The following is a 21,670-nucleotide window of genomic DNA, read 5'->3' as shown; positions in this document are numbered from 1 at the left end:
GCAGGTCCCCCAGCCAGGGGGCTTCACGGGACATGTACTAATGCCTAGCAGCTCTGCTCACACCTTACTACAGGAGGGGTGGTACATAAGTTCCTCACTAATGCTCTGAATACACGGCATTGGGGGTGTGAAAGTGACAGTGGCCATGCCTCAGGGCCTCACGATGATGAGAGAATCTGCAAGGTGACAGGGCAGGTGAACATGAAAGGACAGCGCTTACAGTTAGCTCTGGTCCTTCCTGGAATTTGGACCCCTGTCTCAAGCGGGGCAGTCAGAGGTCATGCGGTCAGAGGCAGGGGAAGAACGGTGCTGGACAAACAGGTAGGACTGTAAAGTGAGGCAGGGGCTGAACACAAAGAGAAACGGGTAGGAGATGTCCCCTGTCCTGGGCCTTCCCAAGAGTCTGAGATAAGAAGTGAGCAGCAAAAGCAAGAAAGGTCAAGGGATATGATGGGCATCCAGCCCTATTTACACCATACCTACGGTTCTACTCAGTGATCACAGAGCTCAGGTGGCTGAGACCAGGAGACAGCCAGCTACCTGAATGCCCTGCACAGCTACACAGAGATGGAGGCCTCACATCCTACGGCCCTGCCTGGGCTTGGTCATCCTAGCACTGTGGTGCTGCACCCAACAACAGAATTCAGCCTCCTAGCCGGCATCAGGTAGTGAGGTGCCTGGCCCAGGTTTCTACAGTTTATAGTCCCCTGACACAACCATTCTGTAGCCTCTGGTACCGATGTCACAGGTTTATAACTCAGTGGTGGGCTGCACCAAAAGGCAAGGGGTAGAGTGGCCTAGTATAGGCATCACAGGGTGTAACTCCCTACGATGTAGAACATGCACAGAGGTTTAACCCCCAGGTGCAAACATTACAGGTGTCTGACTCCCCAGTAGGAGTCCCTGGGTGGTACAAACGGTTAACACGCTCCGCTGCTAACTGCAAGGTGGAGGTTTGAGTCTACCCAGAGGCACTTAGGATGAAAGGCCTAGTGATCAATTCCAAAAAATCAGCCACTGAAAACCCTTTGGAGCGCAATTCTACTCTGACACACATGGGGTTGCTTTGAGTCAGAACCAGCTTGAGAGCAACTGGTCTTTTTAACTCCCCAGTGCAGACATGACAGGGGCATCGCCCCAGCACAAGCATCATGGGGGTTGCGGATGGAGGTACACGGGCACAGCACGGTCATCATGGGGTTGTAACTCCCCAGTATGATTACCAGAGAGGCTTAACCTCCTGTAGCTGCCTTGTTATAGTAATTATAGCTGTGTGCCTCCCTTGGACAAACACCACAGGGTGCAGACAGTGAGTACAGACACCATGGGCATATAGGTGCCTGATATGGACATTACAGGGGTGTAACTCCCTCTTCTAGGCATTATGGGGCAGTCAGTCTCTGGTACCAGGATTAAAAGGGTGTGATTCCCCAGGATAGCCACTAAGGGGGTAAAACTCCCAGAACACATGTCTACATGGTGCGATACTGGATGAGACTCCAGCCACGAGCATCAGATAAGCCTGATTGGAGTCCCCCCTCTGTAGACGTCCTTTCCCCTCTCAGCCCCAATGTGACACAGACAAGTGGCCCTTACTTGGGGACTCCAGGGTCTGCCCTGTGATCTGGCTCTGGGATGCTCAGGAAACCTTGTTCAGATCCAGAAAGGAGGGCAGACAAAGGTGGAGAAGCTGAAAACAAACGCATCCTTCCCAGAGTTTTCCCAGTGGCCCATGGACACAGGGACATGGGCACAGAGACAGATGGGGAGAAACAAGGGACACAAACATGGACACATTCTCAGGGAACTATTCTGACAACCACACAGCAGCCTGAGCCGGGGCCTCTCCTTCACCAGCTCCTGGTGTGAGCAGGCTGCCTCCTGCCCGAAGACTCCTGGGCACAGAGCCTGTCACGATTGTCAGGTAGGTCAGGCCACTCCCAGCTTGAGGGCCTCCCTGGCCAGCACAGAGCAGCCCTGGATCCTCAGGCCTGGCCTCAGGTCTACCGCAGCCCTGCCCCCTGCCTGAGTGTTTAGGGTCACCTGTGGGGAGAAGGTGGGAGAAGAGCAGGGAGGTGGAGCCATGGCTAGCCTTGCTGGGGTTGCCAGAACCTTCTGAATTGAGTGCAACAGTGTTAAGAGCAGAGCGTCCCCACCGCCAGCATAGCCGAGTGAGCCTGGGCTTTCAACGACTGAAATAAAAACAAGGCCTGGAACAGTTCGACACTCCAGCTCGCCCCGGAATTGCACTGTGGATCATGGACTCTACCAAACTGACATACTTGGACAGGAAAACAATTACATACTGTATGATACTGTAGAGTATAATTGAGTGCAATTTTTCTACATTCAAAATCGTTTTAATATATCCTTTTTCTTTGCTATGTCGGGATAAAGCTGCCAACTGTCCTTTCTTGGGAAGAACTGTCCTTTATTCTCAAATTTTGTCCTTGGTGTTAAAATGTCCTTTCTTGTATAAAATAACGGTGATAGCAGATAGCAGTTATTTTTTATAACGTCCTTACTTGGCAAAATAAAAAACTGCCAACCCCATGTCTGGCCCCCAAGCACTTCTGGAAATTGTACCGACCTGTGAAATCTAAGAGTCTGGGGATTACTGCTTTGAGGGAAAACGAAGGAGCAGGCATTACATTACACCAAGCCTTGGGATTCACATACAATCATCATGGAAAATGCATGCTACCCAGAAACCTTGTCACCTCCATGCGGCCCACCCTAACCACCACTGCCAGCACCAATGGGGGGCCTCTGAGGGACTGTGTGATGCCAAAGATGTGGGGGTTCCCCAGCTGGAGAACAGCTGGGATCATTCCCAAGTCCTCTTCATGAATATGCAAACACAGATTGATTTATTTCCCTTGGGCACACATTATTATTCACAAATATTAATTAGTCTCCAAATACCACCTGTTCATACAGCCTTCTCCTGGCCCCCCGTCCCCAGGCCAGGACCCTGATTCCCAGGAGGCTGGGGCCCAGAAATGGACATCAGCATGAGGTGGTATCCAGGGCCCCACAGAGCGGGGGGCCAAGGAGAGGCCAGTGCATGGGCACTGAAGGCCATGAGGGCAGGGCAAGCTAGGAGCTGTTCATCTTCAGGCCGGCAGGCAGCTAACCAAGCCCTTTTGTCATGTCCTGGACAGTTCACCACGTGGCACTGCAGCAGCGGCCGCGGAGGCGGAAGCAGGCCTTGTTATACTTGGGAAGGGAAAACCAACATGTTTCCAACTCTCACCAAACCAACCACCGGATTATGATGGGAATAAATCACAGTCTCTACCACGACCCCTGCCCCAGGGAAGGAGGCAGCCAGCAGGAGGGGGCCGGGGCTGCCTTCCCTACTCCAGCCAGTTTGTCAGAATCTGAGAGCACAACTACAAACGGCCCTCCCTCCTGCGTCTGGCATTGGGTCTCCCTCCAGCCAGACTGCACCCCCACCCCTTGCAGCTCTCATCTTCTGTCTCCCCTGGAAGTGGAAGGGGAGATTAGGAGGACAATCCCAGCAGAAGAAGGATCCTGCAACCTCTGGGGGTGGTGGCAAAGGGCCCAGCAGAAGCCCAGCTCCTGGGGCAAAAGACCAAAGAAGACCAGCAGAAGGACCTTCCTACAGCAGCAACCCCTAAACCACCAGCTCTACTTCCTACGGTGGAGTGCAGCCTCCCCTGGGTTAATGCTCACCAACTCTGCTGCCTCCAGGCCTCTGTACTTGCTGTTCTCTCTACTGGAGAGGATGCCCTTCTCCTGCCCCAGCCACCCACTCACTCTGCAGAACTCAGCTCTAGTGGCCCATCACTCTGAAATCCTTTCTGATCGTCCCTCTCCATTTCTCCAGATTTGTACAGATAATGAAGGCAGCAAGAGGTGGTGCAGACCGGTGGTCCTCAGCCCGCGGTAATTTTACCCCCATGGGACTTTAGGCAATATCTGGAGACATTTTGATCGTCACAACTCAGGGGTAGGATGCTACTGGTATCTGCTGTTGTGTGCCATCAAGTAGATTCTGACTCATAGTGACCCCATGTGACAGAGTAGAACTGCCCCATAGGGTTTCCTAGGCTATGATCTTTACAGGAGAAAATCACCAGGTCTTTTCTCCTGTGGAACAGCTGGTGGGTTCAAACCACCGACCTTTGGGTTAGCAGCCGAGCACTTAACCATTGTGCCACCAGAGCTCCTTACTGGTATTTAGTGGGAAGAAACCAGAGATGTTGCTAGATATCCTACAATACACAGGCCAAACCCCACAACAAAGAATTACCCAGTCCAAAATGTCAATAGTGCTGATGTCAAGAAACTCTGGTGGAGGCAAAGAGATCCTTCACCAATTCAGTCTAGGGCCTGACCTGGCCCCTGTTCCGGAACCCAGTCTCCTATGAATACCTTAGGCCCTGTGATCAAGGGGATCCCAACCTGGCTTGACTTTTTTTTTTTTTTTTAATTTTATTTATTTTGTTGTTGTTGAGAATACACAGAACAATAACTTGAACCAATTCAACAATTTCTACATGTAAAATTCAGTGACATTGATCGTATTCTTCAAGTTGTACAACCATTCTCACCCTCCTTTTGAGTTGTTCCTCTGCCATTAAGATAAACTCACTGCCCCCTAAGATTCCTATCTAATCTTTTGAGTTGCCGTTATCAATTTGTTCCCACATAGATAGCTCTTTAAAAAAACATTATGCTCAAGGTAAACATTTTTTACTAATTAAGCTAAACTATTTTTTTTTTTTTATTGTTTTTTTTTTTTTTGGTTTTAAGAAGACATCAAGGAATATTTTTGGTTTAAGGTTTAAAGATGACCTCAGGGCAATCGTTTCAGGGGTTCATTCAGCCTCCATGGCTCCAGAAAGTCTGTATTCCAAGAGAATTTGAAATTCTGTTCTCCATTTTCCTTCTTTTGATCAGGATTTTTTTCTATAGAATCAAAATGTTCAGGAATAGTACTGGCTTGATTCTTATATTAGCTGGTTCCGGGGCCTCTGGATCTCAGAGCACTCCTCTCCCACCATCAGCCCTGCCTCCAGGAGTTGGGACCTATAGCACACCCCACCCCCCTCCCTCTAGACATGTCATCAGCACGCGGCCTCCCCAGGGGACAGAGGGTTCAGGTCCCTTTTCTGGTGAGACTGGGTCCTGCGTAGGTCAGACCCATCATCTGAGGATGGACAGGTTAAGGGACACACAGTATCCCCATGTGGACATGACTGTGACACTTGCCCTCCCCATCCAACCTTTCCAGTCTATGACATGGCCCTTCCTTCTGCACCCTCTGAGTAAATAACCCCAAAGCCTGTATCACCAAGCAGAGGGCCTGGCATCCAGCAGGTGCCCAGTACACACTCACTTTCTTCCCCTGCCTAGGCCAGACCTATCTCTTCCACAGCCTCATCCATTTAGTCATCCACCCAAATCTGTTCAGTGGTACCTACTACCTGCTGGGCTCTGTGCCAGGAGAAAGGGTGACAAAAAAGACAGACATGGGCTCTGCCTTCGAGGAGCTTACAGAGGGTTAACAGGCTCACTGAATCTTCCACTCAGGACAGCCAAGCCAGAGCTCAGCCTCCCCGAATCCCACTCCTCCTACAGAGTCCCTACCTCAGTAACAGCACACCATCTACCTAGTTGCCCACGCCAGACAGTCCTCCTTGAATTCTCCCTTTTCCTCATCCCTCATATCCAACTAGTTAATAATTTTGAACCTGCCCCTGCCTCCATCCCAACTACCACCATCTTACAGTTAGACCTCATCACCTCCTGCCCCTTCCATGGTCTTCCTACCTCTGGTCACTTCCCTTCCAACCCATGCCCTACACAAACCAATGCCACCTTTTAGCTTACAAAAACGCACATTTGATCACATCGCTCCAGTAAGCTTTGTTTGCTGCTTTACCCCATAGTAGGCACTCGGGTAATGTTTCATGAATGGATGGTCAAATGGATAGACGAATACATGGATGTTGCTTCTCTGCTTAAGAATCTTCAATGGCTCCGTATCATCTTTCGGAAAATGTCTAGAGTCCTTGGCCTGACATCTAAGGCCTATCATGATCTGACTCCAACTTAACTCTCCAACCTATTCCCTGCAACCCTAGTCCACCCACTCTGAGCTTCTAGCAGGAAAAAATGTAGGGAAAATGGATCTCAAAGAGACAAGGAAGAATATACCCTCATCTCCCGTAAGCACTCTGCTCCTTCTACCACCACCCAGTCAGTAAGAACAGCTTTTTATACAAAAACACGGCGAATGGAAAAGCACACAGATCCTGGGAGTCCCAGGATGCAGGGCTTTGAACCGGTTTGTTCTGGCTGGAACCCCAGATGTACTGAATCAGAATCTACAGTTTAACAAGATCCCCAGGTGATTCTTATGTATAAATTTTAGGAACCACTGCTCCACTAGTGGTTCTCAGAATTGGTTCCTAACCAGCAGCACAAGCATCACCTGGGAGATTGTTAGAAATGCAAATTCTCAGCAAGCGATCCAACTGGAAGGAACTGGCTTGAAGCCCTGCCAGGATATCACCTGGGAGCCTATTTCACACCTACAGCAGCTGAAATATCACCCACCCCCATCAACCACTGCAGGCACCATCCTGACACCTTCCCTCTCCCATGCCGCACATTGAATCCTTTACCATGTCCTTTCTACTCCACTTCCTAAATAGCTCTCAGGTCCTTCTACTACCTCTCTCTTCCTCCACTTCCACACCACCATCCTGGTCCAGACCTCCATCATCTCTCAATCACAGGCACTTGGGATCATGTCACAGCCTTACTGACAACACTTCCACAGCTCTACACCAGCTCTGGGTCAAAATCCAAGCTGCTGAGCCTGGCCCACAAGACCCCTCCGCGCCCCCACCCCCAGTTACACTTTGGGGCACGCTCACCAGGTCTTTGCTTGCTCACACCAGTCACTCTTGGTGCACAATCAGCACCCAGGGCAGGGCACCGGGGCCTCCGCAGCTTCCTGGAGAAGGAGGAAAGAATGAGAAAATATCAAGAACTTCATTTTTTTTTTTTTTCATCACAGAATCCACAAAACATCTCACAACATGAATGAATCTGGAGGGGATTATGCTGAGTGAAATAAATCAATCCCAACAGGACAAATATTATATGTGACCACCATTACAAAAACTCAGGAAAAAGTTTATACACAGAAAAAATAACAATCTTTGATGGCTACGAGGGAGGGGAGGAGTGGGGAGGAGAAATCACTAGTTAGTAGAAAAGTGTTAACTTTGGTGAAGGAAGACAAAACACAACAGGGGAAGTCAGCACAACTTGACCAAGACAAAGTCATAGGAGCTTCCTATACACATCCAACACCTTGAAGAACGGAGTTACTGGGGCTGAGAGCTGGGGACCATGGTCTCGGGGGACATCTAGGTCAACTGGCATAACATAGTTCATAAAGAAAATGTTCTATATTCTCCTTTGGTGAGTAGCATCTGGGGTTTCAGAAGCTTGCGAGCAACCATCTAAGATACATCTAACGGTCCCACCCCATCTGGAGCAAAAGAGAATGAAGAAAACCGTAGACATAAGGAAAATATTACTCCAAAGGACTAACAGACCACATGAACTACAGCCTCCACCAGCTTGAACCCAAAAGAACTAGATGGTGCCTGGCTACCACCACCCACCACTCCAACAGGCATCACAATAGAGGGTCCCAGACAGAGTGGGAGAAAAACATAGAACAAAATTCAAATTCACAAAAAAAAACACCAGACTCACTGGTCTGACAATGTCTAGAGGAACCCCTGAGACTATGGCCCCTGGACACCCTGCTACCTCAGAACTGAAGCACTCCCAAAGTCCACCTTTCAGCCAAAAATTACACAGGCCTCTAAAACAAACAGTAACACACATGAAGAACTTGGTTCTTAGTTCAATCAAACAATAGCAGATGAGAAGGCAGGAAGAGACAGTAAAACTGAATGAATGGACACGGGGAATCCAGGGTGGAAAAGGGGAGAACGCTGACACATTGCAGGGATTGCAACCAATGTCACGAAACAATCTGTGTATAAATTTTTGAATGAGAAACTAATTTGTGCTATAAACGTTCACCTAAAGCATAATAAAATTAAAAAAGAAACTTAATCACAGTAGAGTATGTATCAACACAGAAAGACAGTCAAAATGTGCTGTTTTATGCAGGAAAAAAAGCAGATTACAGAACTGTTCATGCAGGATGATCCTCATTGAGTAAAAATGCCCACCTCTCCAATTCATTTATTTGACACTCCTTGAGCACCTACTATGTGCCAGACGTTCTTCCAGGCATCACATATAGCCACGAACAACACAGACCAAATCCCTGACCCGACAGCAGAACCTGCGTCCAAACTCCTCAGCATAACCCTTGAGGTCCAGCAGATTTGGCCCCGCCCAACTCTTCTGCCACACTTGCCATCAGGTGGCTCCTCTCACCAGTCACAAGAGCTTCCTTCTCTGATTCTCAAATGTGCCAAGTGTCTTCCTGCCTCCCAGCCTTTGCCCATGCTGTAGCCACTGCCTGGATAGCCACTGCCTGGAACAGGCTACTCATATTCCTCTCCCCAACTTACCCCTCGGTCTTGCACACAATGGCACTTTCTTAGGGAAGCCTTCCATGACGCCCCAGGCCACTTGATAGCAATGAGTACTTTTCCTTGGAGCTGCAGTGACCATAAGTGTGATTGTTTATTTATTTATACAGTTATGAGTCACGTGTGCTCATCCTGATTGTAAGCTTGGTAGAGTCACCTGGTTCAGTTCCGCATCCTTAGGGCCCAGCAGAGACCCTGGCACATAGTAGGTGCTCAGTCCACATATGATGAATGAGTGGATGAATGAATGAATGAATCAGCTCACAGAAAACCACCTGGCCTGGAAGAACATACATGTGCATACACGCCAGCCTTCAAAGAAGTTTCAGAAGCAATATTTATTTTTGACACTCTGCTTCTCTATAATTTGTAAAATGAAGGTGTGCCCCTGGATGCCTCCTCCACTGGCACATACACAGCAACACAGACCAGCCCCTTCCTTCTAGAACCATTACCAAGCCCCCACCATTATGGGCACCGTCCTGGGTGGGGGCAGGGGTTGGACACACCCACACCATCTCATCACCATCTCACCACAGCTCAGCTACCTGGCACTGTTGGTGCCCACTTAACTCAGTCTGTACCTCACAGCGGGTTTCTCCTCAGCCTGATGTCCCTACACACACATCAGTCCCTGCCCCGCACAGCTCTGCCAACCTTGACTCCCACAGACACCGACACACAGAAATAAGGCTGAGGGAAACACAGTGGTCATGGGGGTCAAGGAGTGTCCTCACCCACTTGAGACCAACCCTCTTTACCAACATGAAGACCAGCCTCCCTGACCTAGGAATCACCCTCACGTGAGACTGAGCCCTTTGCCAACATGGAGGAAGTCCTCACTGACCAAAGGCCCACCCCAGCTGACCCAAAATGGGCCTCACCAAACCAGGACCATCCTTACTGATCCTGTAGCTCATACCCTCTCCTGCCTCCACTATGCTCCCCGCTCCGCCCCCCGCCCCCAGAATCAACAGCCTTGGGTCTTGGGATGGGCACAGCTTCCCTCTCCCAGAGTACTAAGTTCCTCCACAAAGTTCCCCGCGAGTAGCACACAGGCTGCTGGGCGGATCCCAAACTCAAAGGCCCATTTGCCTGGAGATAACCCGCTGAGGGCCTCACAGCGCCAGATGTGAGGTAGTTGGTTCCACCGCTGCATAGGGACCCTGGGCAGAGGGGCAGAGTCCAAGGTGGAGAACAGTGAGGGTCCCCCAAGCTAGCCTGGCATAGCCACACCCAAGGCCATATTGGGAACACTGGGCCTTGTGCCTGGGCAGTGACACAGGCCCTAAATTGAGCAGGAGCCACATCTGAAAAGAGGTGCACGCTCAAAATGGCCCTCAGGTGGGGTCTGAGAACAGACAAAATAGGCACAGGATCTAGCACTTGGAAAAACCCTGAGGCACGGAGACCAGCCCCAGGACAGGATTCTAGAATGGCCTGAAATAGCACCTGGAACTGCACACTAGTCCAGGGTCAAACTGGCATGAAAACGACCTAGATAGGCAGTTGGAATTACCCCTCGGATACGCCAATCACGGTCCCCAGAACTGCTGTAGACTTGCACTGGGACTGAACAATCAGGACTGCCGAGTATGCCCCCTGAGGTGCCAGCACTGCCTCAAAAACCAACTAGAAAGCTGCTCAGAAAGGAACCTCACCAGTAGCAGATGCCAGTTAGGAATCACACATTGGTTAGTACCCAGAAAGCCTCAAAAGGGGGGAGGTTGGCAGCCACAACCCAGGTCAGATAAGAAGACCCTCAGCAGGCTGTCATCTGCCCAGTCAGAAACCTCTCTGCAGGGGGACCGGAGCAACTTGAAATCTAGAGAGGCAAAGACAGCCCTAGGCAGCCCCTATTTCTGCACCAGGGGCAGCTCCAGAAGCTGAACACCCTGAAGCTGCCCCATCTCAGAATCCCCGTCTATCCACACCCAACGTGGGGTCTCTTCCCCAGGCTTCATCTTATAGTCTCCTCATGCCAGCCTACCTGAAGGCCAAAAATACACCTGGGCAACAATACAACCCCATCGAGGAGGGCTGGGGACTGGTAAGTTCCCCCAACCTGCTAACCTCAGTTCAGAATTAAAACTACTTTAGGTGAGCAGATCCCCTATCCTTAGCAGTCTGTAGATTTTAAAAGCAACCCCAGGTTATGGTTTGTCCCACTCTCGTTGAGGATGGTTACAATAACAAATGCTAACATTTATGTAGATAATAGTACTTACTAGATGCCAGAAGAGCTCTGGTAGTACAGTGGTTAAGCACTAACAGAAAGGTCAGTGGTTTGAACCCACCAGCCACTCAGTGGGAGAAAGATGTGGCAGTTGGCTTCCGTAAAGATTTACAGCCTTGGAAACCCTATGGGGCAGTTCTACTGTGTCCTACAAGGTCGCTATGAATTGGAATTGACTGGGCGTCAACGGGTTTTTGGTTTTTACTAGATGTCAAGTCCAGTTCTATATGCTTTAATCCTTAAAACAACCTTATAAAAGAAGCATGGACATCTATTATACCCATTTAACAAACGAGCAAACCGTTTCAGACATGTTCAACAACTTTCTCAAGGTCACACTCGTGGTCAGTGGCACAGCCAGGGGTCAAACCCTAGCAATTTGGAACCAGAGCCTAAGCTCTTCACCATGGTTTGCTGCTGTCTTCTCTTGGGAAGCACAGCCCTACACGCTCTCCTACAATTCCTGGCTCTTTCTCCAGCCCACTCTTCTATCCCAAGCTCTGGACTCTCACATCCAACCCCTTCCTACAGATTCCTCCCCTACCGAATCTCAGATGTCCCAAGGACCTCAAAGGCAACATGTCTAACCATGAGCTCACTATCTGCCCCCCAAATCTGCCTCTACTTTCCCAAGCCCCTAGCTCAGTGAAGGCCCTACCCAGTTGCTCCCAGGAACCCAGATTCCTTCTTCTCCCTCACCCCCACCTCCAGTAAACCATCCTGTCCTGACAAATGTGCACCCTAACCAAGCCACCATCATCTCTCACCTGAATCACCTGACCTCCTCACTAAGCTTCCTATAGCCACAGAGTCGCCTTCTGGAAACATAAATCGGACCACAGCACACTACGCCCTCCACCCGAGCTTTGAACACCTTCCGTTTCTCCCCCCTCTGTTCGCAGAGTAAAGTCACAGTATTTAACATTAAAGGCCCTTTGTGGATTTCTGAGTCTTTACTCATACCGTTTTCTCTGCCTGGAGTGTTCTTTCTTCTTCAACTGACAAAATCCTACTCATACCTCAAAACCCAGATCAGACATGAAAATAGAGAGTGGAGGGAAGGAGTGTGCTGTCTCATTAGGGGGAGAGCAACCAGGAGTATATAGCAAGATGTGTATAAATTTTTGTATGAGAGACTGACTTGATTGGTAAACTCACTTAAAGCACAATAAAAATAAAAATAAAAAAAAAAAACAGTTCAAAGAGCCCCTCCTTGGACTCATCTCACCCTGAACTACCCCTGCCTCATGCTGACCTTCCCCAACCTGCTCAGTTCAGAACTGCAGCTGTTTTAACTGATGCCTCAACCTCAGCAGCTCCTAAGTGGTAGGGCTGCCTCTTCTACATGGCAGTTAGTCCCACAGGAAGCAAGGCAGCCTGTCTGGAAGTGCCTAGCCTGCTCAGTGTCAGAGCTCACAGTCAGCAATCAATCTGAGGTCACTGAATTGCTCTGCGTCCCCATGATGTGATCTGCTCTGCCTGGGACTTCGAGCTTCTTGAGGGCAAGGCCCTAGGTGCACGCTTGGGCCAGGCACGCATCAGAGTCAGTCACATGGAAAGCCTGTCACTGCTGATGAAGCAATGCCACACGGTTCCCTCTGTATTCTCACAACGGTTGGATTAGCTGCCCCATTTTATAGGGGGTGAAACTGAAACTCAGGAATGAAGGTACTTCCTTGAGATCTCAAGCTAGCAAGTGGAGGAACTCGAGTGTGTTACAGCCTCTATGTCAACAAGTCTAGGTCCTACTTCCACCTGACCGTTGGTCCACAACCTGGCACAAATTGCCAGGGCCAGTATTTTCTTGCATATTAATACAAATCCCAAGAAAAAAATTTCATCTGCCCTTGCTGCAGGCCCTCCTACACTGCTTCACCCACATCCCTTGGAACTCTACACACCGTGCCCACCCTCACAGCGTGCACAATGCTGGACAGAGGGGCGGTCATTAGCTGCAGGAGGATGGGAGGAAACGTTAAAAGGATTTCCTTGTTAAAGGACAGGAAGAGCGAAAAGGAAGAGCAAGTGGAAAAAAAACCAAAATTGTACTTACTTCAAATGATAAGGGGGAAACTGATCAAGCAAGAAATGTGCAAGAAAGTACATACAAAAGAATGAGCAAGCCTGTGGGAGTATGCACACGCCCCTTCCCCAGGATGTGCACAGGTGTGCTGTGAACCCGCAAGCAAGCATGCAGAAGTGGTGAATGGGTGTGCAAGCCTAGATTTCTGCACACTGGCTGGCATGTGAGCCCAGTGTGCAAGAGCAGGACAAAAAGGCAAGTGGACGTGGGGTGTGTGAGTACGGCCTGGGCCCAAGGCTGAGGATGTGGGGGGCTCCACTTGGGGGGTTACACCTGCTTCTACTTCAGGCCCTAAAGCTTCTTCACATAATCAGAAAGAAACAGGGATTTTCTTGCTCCCTGAAGCAAGAGTGAATAAGAAGCCAAGCCCAGAATTCCCTGACTTCCCGTTAGAACCACCCTCTGGATCCCGCCCCTTCTCGGGGATCCCTCATCACTGAGGATCCCCCTAGAATCACCACCCAAGCTCCTTTTTCAGACCTCCCACACCAATGCCCGTCCCTGGATTCCCTGGCCAGACCCAACACACCAGGTCACTCTAGACCCCTGCCCTTGTTCTTCTGAAGCCAAAGTGGAACCTCCATCGCCAACACGGAGCAAGCAATCTGGCCTCCCAGAGGCTGCCCTGCTGCCCCCCCACCCCCACACCAGGGAATCCAGAGAATCCCCTCACTCACCCTCGCAAACTCCCTCCCATTTCCCCACAGGCAGGTACAGTGCTCCCCACCCCCCAACCTGCTCCAACTCAGGGGCCCTGGTTGGGGGTGCCGAGGACAGGGAGACAGGCAAGCCCCTCCCCCACACAGGGTGGAAGAACCAGAGGGGCAACATTCCTGAGAAATGGAGGAGGGGGCCTAGCAGAGGGTGGGGTGCAGAGACACGGATCAGTGGGAGACAGGAACACCAAGAAACCAAAGAGATACACAGGAGAGGCACGGGGAGGGGGGGAGGGAGAGAGAGAAATGGGGGAGAGAGCACACAGGAGGGATAAGAGGACACAGAGAGACCCAGGGAGAGAGAGCTCACAGACTCGGAGGAAGAGAGAGACCCAGGAAGGGAGCACACAGAGCCCCGGGGAGAGAGCACACAGAGCCCCGGGGAGAGAGCACAGAGACCCGGGGTGGAGAACCCAGACACCCAGGGAAAGAGAGCGCAGAGACCCGGGGAAGGAGAACCCAGGGACCCGGGGAGAAAGCACAGAGACAGCCGAGGAGACCCTAAGATTGAATGGGGCGGGGGGGGGCGGTGGTTAGACGAGAGGCAGTGACAGAGATACAGAAGGAAAGCGAGAGAGAATATAAAGTAGGGAAGGAGAGACTAGGGCACAGCGATAGGGACCGGGGCACACCCGGACGGGACGCGACGCGGGGCGGCGACTGAGTGAACTTTCCGGAGCGGGTCCGAGTGGACACGTCCTCCCAGGATACGCAGCTCCAGGGCCTTCAGGGCGTAGCACCCGGGGGAGGGGGTGGCTTACAGTCCGTCCCGGCCCCTCCCCAGCCCGCGCTCACGTTTGATGGGGGGGGGATTCCAAACTCGCGCCCGGCTCACCCCGGGACCGCACGTGCGTCGGGGCTGCACGCGAGACGGGAGCGCGTCGGCTGCGGATCCCCTGCCGGCTGGGAGGGGGCGCCTGTGCGGCGGGGGCGGGGGCGCGGCCTGGACCCGCCCGGAGCTGGGAGGCAGTGGGAGGTTGAGGGCCGCCCCCGGAGCGCGTCCGTGCTGGTGAGGGGTGTGGGAACGAAGCGGGACCGACGAGCGGGAGCAAAAATGCACAAGGAAACTTTGCACTGGGGGGGCGCGGACTGCGGCTCAGGTGCGGTGGGGTGGGGGGCGGCCAGGGACGGCGAAAAGCAAGCGAGCCGGCGGCGGTGGGAGGGCGCGTCTGCCGCGGGGTGAGCGCGGGGAGGAGCCGCCGGGCTGGGCTGGGGCGGAGGGGGGCTTAGCCGCGGCTGCGGGCGCGGCAGGTGGGGGCGCGGCCCGGCCTCAGCGGCACCCCCAGCCCCCCGGGACTGCCCCCAGCTCCGCTTGGTGGTCGCGGGGGGGGGCAGGGGCAGTGGGGAAGGAACAGACACGGAGGGGACTGGAACCGGGGCTGGGGGTCACTCACCGCCTATCCAGGGGCCGTCGGTCTGCATGTCCCCCCCAGGCCTCTGGGGCCGCTGCTCCTGCTCCTCTTCCGCCGCCGCCACCACCGAGTCCCGCTCCCGCCACCGCCACCCGAGCTAGAGCCGGATCCCCAGCCGGAGCCGGAGCTGGAGCCGCCGCCTCTGCCGCCGCCGCCGCTCTTGCCGCTCCCGCTCCAGCTCCAGCCGCGCGCCCCCGCTCGCGCCCGCGCCCGCGCCCCTGCCCCTGCCGTGCGCGCCCCCGGCGCCGCCCCTCCCCTTGTGCACTCTTGCTCGTAGAGCCGCGGAGCCATGTAGGCAGGCCCGGCGAGGCCACAACCCAATCCCGAGTCTGAATCGACTGGAACCCCAATATTGAGCTTGAACCCCATCAATAAGCATGGACCGACCCAAAGTCCAATAGTAAATCCAGATCCTTCTAGTAGCTCCCAACTCTAACATGAACCTGATACTACTCTCGCACCCTATTTCCTTCTCATGCGGATCAGAACTGGTTGCTGAGCTCACACTGACCCCCAAAGCCAATATTGAGTCCGAACCCATAAATCTTCCCTGAAATTGGCACAAGTAATAATTTTTATCTGTACTGCTACACTGATCCCAAATAACAGTTCTGACCCTAAACTTACCCTTTTATTATCTCTACCTACCTTTAAGCTTGATGTGAGCACCAACCCTGGCGCTTAAATGGACCCGAGTGCCAATACTGATCCCCCAGTTTCTATATGGACCCTAAAGTCCAATAGCTACCTTGAAGCGGACCCCAGTACTCAAACTTCTGAACCCCAAGCCTTACATAAAACTCCAGTACTGCAGTCCCATTCCCAGATCAACACCAACACACTTTCTGAATTGAGATTCCCAATTACAGAATTCAAACTGAGTCACCAGGAATGGGCCCCTAACACCGATACCTTAAACCCTACCATCCTTGGGGCCATTTCAGACCCTAGCCTGATCCAATTCTAATAACCTTGGAACCCAAGATTAATGAGACTTCGCAGAAACTCTACACCCAAACTCCATTCATCCTCATACTCACCCTCCACTTCTCTGACCTGGCAACAACCCCAACCCGAGGCTAGCCAACACTCCATTATTTATACCAATTCCAATCTTGAACCTTACGCTGACTCCTGAATTCAAGATGTGAATTTTTTCCCCAAGGGTTGGGGCAGGGGGGCTGATTTAAGCTTTGGTTTTTTTTTTTTTTTAATTGAATTTCTGACTCCTCACACCAAACCCAATTGCTGACCCTATAAATTTCTGGGGTGAATGAATACCCTACTGCCATAAAGAGTGGGAAACCTATCTCCGTTGTCCTGGGTCAGATGAGAACCCTGGTGGGATTTGTTTTTCTGTGGGATCTCTCTGATACCCCTGTGAATTCGAGGAGTTAGTTGAGAAATAGACAAGGTTTGGGGATTGTTAAGATACCTGAATCCAAGGATCACATTGGTAATGTGCAGGGCAGGGGTGTCATGGGATTTAGGGATCTGGGCTGAGGGGTGAAGTTCTGGTTATCACCTCACTCATTGCCTGCTTTTGCCCTGGACTTGGATTCAGAAACAGTGCATGTACGCCCCCTGGTGTGTAAGAAGGGAATGGGCTTGGCTCCGGTGATTTTGGGTGAACAATTAGGCCCTATGGCAAACAGATTAAAAATGGACATTCTCAGTTAGTGGTTTTTCACTCATTGGTAATTTTGGTGTACTGTATTGCAATTTTTATGCATCTTTAAGCATTTTTGCCTGTTTTTCAGCATTTTGGTTTTTTTACCACCTCAAAATTTTAAGAAGTATACTTGTTTAGCCAATTATGTCTGCTCATTGCTGACTTAGGAACATAGTCCTTTCCTTTGGCATGAATGGACTGTACTTTCTTCACTGGCTACCCTTTCTTGATCTCCTTTACCACTTCCTCTCCTCCTTCTCTCATGAATGTCAGCCTTGCCGAGGGCTCTGTCCCCGGCCTCTTCGTGGACAACCTTATCCACTACCACCCATGTGCTAATGTCTTCCAAATCTGTTTCCAGCCTGGGCCTTTCTTCTGAGCTTCAGACTCATGTAACTGAGAACCTTCTCCACATCACTCCCTGGAGGTCCCTTAGGCAAACTCACCACACTCTCTTTCCTGCCCCAGATCCGCTGTCCTTCAGTATCTCCCATCTCAGGCAATGGTTTCTCATTCACTCTGCCACTAGGCCAGAAATGTGTGCTGCAGCCTTATCCAATCAGTCACCAATCCTGCAAACCTCAAAAAATGGAGATCAGACATGATGTGGTTCCAAGACAGAGAGACAGTGGAGACCCTGACAGACAGAAAGCTTATGACTTTTGGGTTTGGCCCACAGGAGACCGGTTGGCATAAATTGGTTATAAAATCTCTCTCCATAGTCATAAAGTAACAGCTCTTAAGACATATTCTGAAGTGCCTAGGTGGTGCAAACAAGTAATACGTTCATCGGCTACCCAAAGGTGGAAGGGTCGACTTTACCCAGAGGTGCCTTGGAAGAAAGGGCTGGCGATCTACTCCCCAAAAATCAGCCATTGAAAACCCTATGGAGCACAGTTGTTCTCTGAGACCCATGGGGTTGCCATGAGTCAGAATCTACCTGATGGCAACTGGTAAGACTTGCTGTACGTTGAGTAGGTTTGGGTCCCTGAGAACCAAGATTTTAGGAGAGCTTCAAAAAAAAAAAAAAAAAAATTTTTTTTTTTCAAGCTGGTTCATTCTGGTTTGAACCCCTGCTAAGAATTTGCTTTTCCACTCCGGATATACATTTTACAGAATCTACATTTTAACAAGATCCCTAGGTGATTCTTATGTGTAATAAATTTTGAGAGCCACTGCTCTGCTAGTGCTTCTCAGAATTGGTCCCTAACCACCAGCACTTGCATCACCTGGGAACTTGTTGGAGCCCTGGTGGCACGGTGGTTAAGGGTTTGGCTGCTAACCAAAAGGTCTGCGGTTCGGATCCACCAGCTGCTCCTTGGAAATCCTATGGGACTGTTCTACTCTGTCCTACAGGGTCTCTGTGAGTCGAAATCTGCTTAATGGCAACAGGTTTGGTTTGGTTTTGGAGACTTGTTAGAAATGCAAATTATCAGCAGGGGTTCAAACCAGAATGAACTGGTTTGAAGCCCTGGGTTTTAGAACTAGGCATACCGGTTTAGGTTTAAAAACCTCCGCTTCCTCAGGAAGCCGTCCCAATCCACTGGGCTGGGTTTGGGAGCTTGCCCATCACAGCTCTGAGCACTAGGTATCATTACTGTCTGTATCTGTCTCCTCGAACCCCACAGACTGTGGGTTTCTTGAGAGCAGAAGAGACAGGTCTGTCTTGGTCACTGCCATATCCCAGTGCCAGCTGTGCCTGCCATACAGTAGGTGCTGAGTACATATTTGTTAAAGGTTGAAAAGGTAGATTTCCCCCTTCTGTGGTCAAGGAACCATCGGATATAAATGACCAGGTGAGGATAAGCTCCCTGCCCAAGCCTTAGAGCTTACTCAACTCTGGCTTTTCTGTGGGTCCAGCATGGGCTGGAAGAGGGGCTTGTGGTGTCTGCTGACCTGCCCATCTGCTAGTCTAGGTCTTTGTAGCTTTAAGCTCTAGCAACCCCTTTCCCTCTGCGCAGCACTGCCTGGTCTAGTGGACACAATACTCAAAAGGTGGGTGCACCAGGACCTCTATACTCCTATGGGTTAAGTCAGCAGACCCACTCACTCTGCTAACCAGGCTCTTGCTTTGAACCCTTCAGGGACCCGGGGTCTCAGAATCTTGGCCTGTTAGTTTCTAGCCCTCTGTTTAGCCATCTTTTGGTGGCACACGTCAACACACGGCAAGGTGTTTGCCAAGGCAGAGCATGAAGGGTGCCTCTGAGCAGCCTGCTGGAGCCCAGGCCCCCGTTCTCCAAGCACAGTGTGTCCAGTGCCTGGAACTGGACACAAAACTGAGGTCATGACACCAGAGGCCCAGGCCCCATGGCCACATGACCAGAACCTCAGGTGGTCAGGCCTGTGAGAGAATGATGGCCAAGGAAGGAGAGAAGCCAAGGCTCTATCCAGATTGCCAAACTCAGAGCACGGAATCCATGTGGGATTAACCTACCGCTCTGTGCCTGGGCCTGAGGGGAGGGATGTCCTTGTGTTCATCTGTGAAGGCTGAGTGGAACCACGTGGCAACTCTGTGTTTGCTGTGTTCCAGCCCCAGGGTGCAGGGCGAGGGGAGAGCCAGATGTCAGCTCCCTCTCATTGTTCGCCCTTTGTGCCAGTCCTGGGCCCACTGGAGACTCCCCTTAAGCCCATGATGTAAATACTGTCACATCTCTTAATTGTTCTAAATCAAATTAAATTCAGCTTCAGTCCCTACCCACCAGATTAGCAAAAATTCCATGTCACTCACAGCTCCCCTTTACCCCCCTCCAATCCTCTAAGAACTCCAGGGGTTTGCTCAGCCCCAGAGATGGTCAGTCTGTGCTCCACGGCCTTTTGGAGTTTAAGGGAAAGGCTGGAGTCTTTTTCAGGCACCACTGCTGTTGCAGACATCCCTCATCATTGCTCGGGGGCTTCCTGTGTCCCCCATATGCAGGGCCTCACATGTCCAGGTCCTTGCACAGGCCACCCTGGTCCTTGGGAGGAAGACTCTCCACTCTCTCCATTCTGGGCTCTCCCAAGAGGGCCTTACCCCAATGCCCCAAAGGTTGCAGCTCTTAGTCCCTGTCATTTTCAGCCACTTTCCTGGGGAGCCGGGGGGGCGGGGGGTAGGACCAGGAATGCCTGTTCTCCTGCCCCTCTGTCCATGTTGGAGAATCATCCTCCAACACACAGTGTTGCTCTCCTCCTTAGTCCTTCAGAAACAGCTCAAGCAGGAGAACTATAAAACAACGGTTTACCTTCTCACGTGTGGGGCGACGGAAGAAAGGCCCAGGCCTCAGAACACAAACAAACCACTATGGTCCGGTCGATTCCGACTCATAGTGACCCCATGGGGTTCCAGGGCTGTAAATCTTTACAGAAACAGACTGCCAAGTCTTTCTCCCTCAGAGCGACTGGTGGGTTTGAACCACTGACCTTTTTGTTAGTCGCTGAGCACTTCAACTACTGCACCACCAGGGCTTCTTCAGAGCACAAAAGCCTGGCTAATGCCTTTCATTCTTTCCCAGTGAGTCAATATCAGGAGGAAGAATGTGACAGGAGTTAATTTCTCAACAGAACACCTTGCTGATGACCTCGCATCATGCTTCTCTGAGAAAACAGAAGCCGTGAGAGGAGGACTCCCTCATCTCCCCACTACCAAGTCCACAAGCCCACCCACATCTTCTTCCTCTCTGTCTCATTCCTGGTATCAAGGAGTACCAAGGAGCCATCTAGTCAAAGGCAGGCCCTCACCTGGGCTCAGAATAGCCTTCCTGCTCGGCTCCTCCAGGACTTTGCCCCTCTATCCACCTCCACTTCCTAGTCCATTGCATCTTCTTTGTTGTATCTTTCCCTTCTACTCACAGTCATGCTCAGGTCTCTCTTATACTAAAAAAAATTTCTGCTTTTGACTCCACCCCCCCCCCCCCAGAGTGGGAGAGACTTGAGCATTTCCCTGTCTTTCACAGCAAAACCAAGAGCTGTTGATATACTATGCCTCCCCTCTCCCATTCACAACTCACACCTCAGCTCACTACAATCTGGCTTTGGGGACCAACCACTCCACTACAATTGCGCTTGATGTAATGACTATTCGCCTCCATTTTGCCAAATCCAATAGCCTGGTCTCTGTTCTCAGCTCACTGGACTTATCGGTGACCTCTGCACTTCCTGCCATCAGCCTTGGTTACGTCAATATCTGCACAGGCTCCTTGGCCTCCTCATCACCAGTGGTCATCTCTTACAGGCCATTGGTGCCACGCATTCTTACTATCACACACTGGGCCTTGTCCTCACCCCAAACCACATCTCCTCTGCTCCCATCCTGCTCATGCTACCTCACGATAACTGTTGTGTCTCATCAGACCTCTGGGCTGTTGGCCTCTTGATGTTCTCCTAATTTATCATCTCTTTCCTTTCTTCACTTTTCTCCTTGTCCAGCTTAGATGCCCAGGCTCAGCATTTTAATATTACTTGTGCCAATATTCTCAAGTCCCTTTGCCTCTCTGCTTTTCGTCATATCTGTCTAGCAAAACCAGATGAACCCTCCTATCTGCTTTCTTGTGCTCGTCCTTGAGCAGCCAAGTAACTCCACCGGTCAGATTGATGTTCCCACAAATCATGACCGCGAACTGCACATGGCCCTTGACACATTTCTCCAGTCAGCTTGGCCCCTACTCTTCCCAGTGGCTATTTCCGACCTTGCTCATTTTCCGTGAGCTTCCCACCAAGCCATTTCCCTGTCACTATCAGATATGACCTTGCCTCCTCCTTCACTGACAGGATTAAAGCCACCAGGCAGGAATCCCCCCCAGCTTCCCACCAGCACATCTGCCCTATATCCTGTCTCCTGTTGCATTAAAGTACCCCTCCTCCTATCTCAGGTCAGTGCTTCCTGCCAGGCCTTGATTTCCTAGGCCCTCCTGTCTCTCAGACACCTCACTCTATCCAATATCCCTTCCCCGCC

General features: G+C 51.2%; 1 protein-coding gene across 5 annotated transcripts in view; it reads right to left on the bottom strand.

The window, feature by feature from the left end:
* Nucleotides 1-15,254, bottom strand: part of PTPRF (protein tyrosine phosphatase receptor type F) — a 94,741-nt gene extending 79,487 nt beyond the window's left edge. For 4 of the 5 annotated variants that reach the window (XM_049879037.1, XM_049879034.1, XM_049879036.1 and 1 more), the window contains exons 1-2: nt 15,054-15,254; nt 6,915-6,994 (exon numbers count right to left, since the gene is read on the bottom strand). The gene's annotated coding sequence lies outside the window, so the exon portion shown is untranslated. Of the gene's footprint in view, nt 1-6,914; nt 6,995-14,454; nt 14,535-15,053 lie in introns of those variants that run through there. The other variant, XM_049879035.1, reaches the window with a different exon arrangement.
* Between the last annotated feature and the right edge of the window lie 6,416 nt (nt 15,255-21,670).

The sequence above is a fragment of the Elephas maximus genome, chromosome 3 (genome assembly GCF_024166365.1).
Source record: "Elephas maximus indicus isolate mEleMax1 chromosome 3, mEleMax1 primary haplotype, whole genome shotgun sequence".
NCBI lineage: Eukaryota > Metazoa > Chordata > Mammalia > Proboscidea > Elephantidae > Elephas > Elephas maximus.
The sequence above is the reverse complement of the archived record's forward strand: the minus strand, read 5'-3'. Positions and strand labels throughout refer to the sequence as shown.